General features: G+C 38.4%; 1 pseudogene; it reads right to left on the bottom strand.

Moving 5' to 3' along the window:
• Window positions 1-1,780: 1,780 nt before the first annotated feature.
• On the bottom strand, window positions 1,781-2,323 carry LOC128105121 (protein LLP homolog; annotated as a pseudogene).
• Between the last annotated feature and the right edge of the window lie 202 nt (window positions 2,324-2,525).

The raw sequence follows: 2,525 nt of genomic DNA, 5'->3' as shown, positions 1-2,525 counted from the left end.
GTAAAAATGTTATTGATCCAAGAAGCGGCAGAGGAGTTACCAGTTGTGTTTCTCTCTGCCCTTCCCAGATGAAAGAGCATGAAATTTCCAAATCCCTCCCTTCTCTTTCCTGTGTATCTTCTCTATCCATATTCCTATCTTCTCTACATCTAGTTCTGTAAGCTATTCACTGACTCTGCCCATCCCTCACCCAACTCAAGGTTAACTTTATTAACAGTTTTGGGTGTCACAGTGTGATCAAATATCCAACAACAACAAAACAAAGGAAGGAAGGAAGAAATGAAGGAAGGAAGGAAGGAAAGCTCTTTGCTCTTGTTTTCATTTTTTATTAAGAAATTTTGTATTCATTTTACACACTTGTCACAGATCCCCCTCTTCCTTCCTCCTGCCCCTCCAGTCTTCTTCCCCTAACGCACCCCCCATTCCTTCCTACAAGAAAGTAAGTCCTCCCATGGGGAGTCAGCAGAGTCTGGTACATTCAATAGAGGCAGGTGGGTTAGATGGGAACAATTTGTTGCATGATTGGCTTTTAGCTCTTAACACAGTAAAATCATATACAATAAGAACAATTATCAGGTATTGTCTCAATAAAAAGGAAAGGTTTTTAACTCTAATACAGTGAAACTATATGCAATAAGAATACTTATCAAGCAAGAATTACATTTACAACATCCAGCCCATTAGTATTAGGCAAATTCTTGGAAATTACTCTATTATTTATTCTATCTTGATGAGTCCAAAGTTTTATACCTAAACCACTTTCTATCATAATTTATATTATCCACCCTAAAAATATCCTCTTAAACCCCAAAACATTTTCTTAGGTAAACAACTTAAGCTTTTATGTCTCTCAAACTTTATAAACTTTATATTTCTTTTGTAAGTTTCTTTTCTGAATTTGATAACAAGGAAAATTGTAAAACTATATAGTCTTCAACCCCCATCAGAGACCTGAAAAGGATAAAACATTACCTGAGTAAACAGGAAGTACAGAGCAAACAATGTCCAAACTATAGAAATGACAGCAACAGCTAGTTGCCTGGACAGTCGTCCAAGGTTCCTCTGCAATGTTTGGGCATCCATCTTTGGCCTGCAGGTCTAGAATATACAGCAGAGTTTTCTGTGAGGCAGGAATTTTGAAGGACTGTCCTACCTTCTCTGGGAAAAGTTTGGCATTGCCTTCTTTTGTGTCCTGCATTTCCAATTTGGACATCATACTGTCAGCAGTTGAGGTAAGGTCAGTTTCTTGCCCAGTGGATAACTTTGCCACAAATGAAAGCAAACTCCATATGGAGGTTCTTTGATGCCCTTTATCTTCTCTGAAGTAATTTGGTGCTGCTGGGAGCAGACATATCTCACTGTCATGAAAAACTTTCTGTTATTAAAACATCTTAAATTCCACATTCTGTAGATTTCTGAAATGTTTGAAGACTACTTATATACTTAAACTCTATCTCTGTTTGACCTTGAAAACATACCTAGCATGACAAGTTTGATTGTTATAGATGACTAACTACTAACCTGCATTTCTTAATTATCTTAAATAATTTGTAATAATAGCATTCAAGGACTAGAACTTTTTTTTTCTTTCATCACGGAAGGTAGTTTATTCAAGTTCCCAAAACAAATCAATTATTCTGGATTTGAATTACAGATATAAGACCAAACTAAAATATGAAAACAAATAGCTTCCATTCAGTGAGAGCTAAAATCAGTGAAGACATTCCTAACAACTGAACTTCTTTCCCACGAACACTTTCCAGTTTTTCTTTCTTTTTTTTGTGATTTTTTTGAGACAAGGTTTCTCTGTGTAACAGTCCAGGCTGTCCTGGCACCTGCTTTGTAGACCAGGCTGGCCTCGAACTCACGGAGCTCTGCCTGTCTGCCTCCCGCGGGCTGGGATTAAAGGCACGTGCACCACCACTTTCCAGTTCTCAAGGGTCTACCTGGCCAGGTCCTTCGCTGCCTTGGCTCCGCTTTTTCCCCGTTTTTTCTCTCTCCTCGCCTTCAGTCTTTTCCTCTGCCTCTGGTTCATCCACACTGGGTACTGTCCATGCTGGTCTAGAAGGGTCTTCTTGTTTCTCTTCAGTTCAGTCTCCATTTTTGTGTCATCCTTTTCATCGTCCACCGCACACTGCATTTCTCCTGGCACTGTTTGGGGACCATCACAGTTGCTATGTCTTCAACATCTTTCATCAGAGCATCACCGTCAACTCTGAGAATACTTTTAAGTCTGTTGAGCTCCCTTGGGGCATTCTTCTTTCTCTTCTCTGCCCGCATCTTCCGTTTCCACTTACTCCATAAGCTTTTAGCCATGCTTTACCTGAGAAACACGACTGACGGCACTCCACGCATATGAAAAGGACTAGAACTTTACATTAGATTTTAAATGAGGTGCATAGATACAATACCTTAAACAAGAGTAAAAACATATATATAGTATGTTATAATAAAAATAATCTTAAATTTGTACCAATATATAAACATACCCTAATAAGAGTAGAAATATATGTATAGTGTGTTAT

The sequence above is a fragment of the Peromyscus californicus genome, unplaced genomic scaffold (assembly GCF_007827085.1).
Source record: "Peromyscus californicus insignis strain IS unplaced genomic scaffold, ASM782708v3 Scaffold_9__1_contigs__length_137607984, whole genome shotgun sequence".
In the NCBI taxonomy this organism is placed as follows: Eukaryota; Metazoa; Chordata; class Mammalia; order Rodentia; family Cricetidae; genus Peromyscus; species Peromyscus californicus.
The sequence above is the reverse complement of the archived record's forward strand: the minus strand, read 5'-3'. Positions and strand labels throughout refer to the sequence as shown.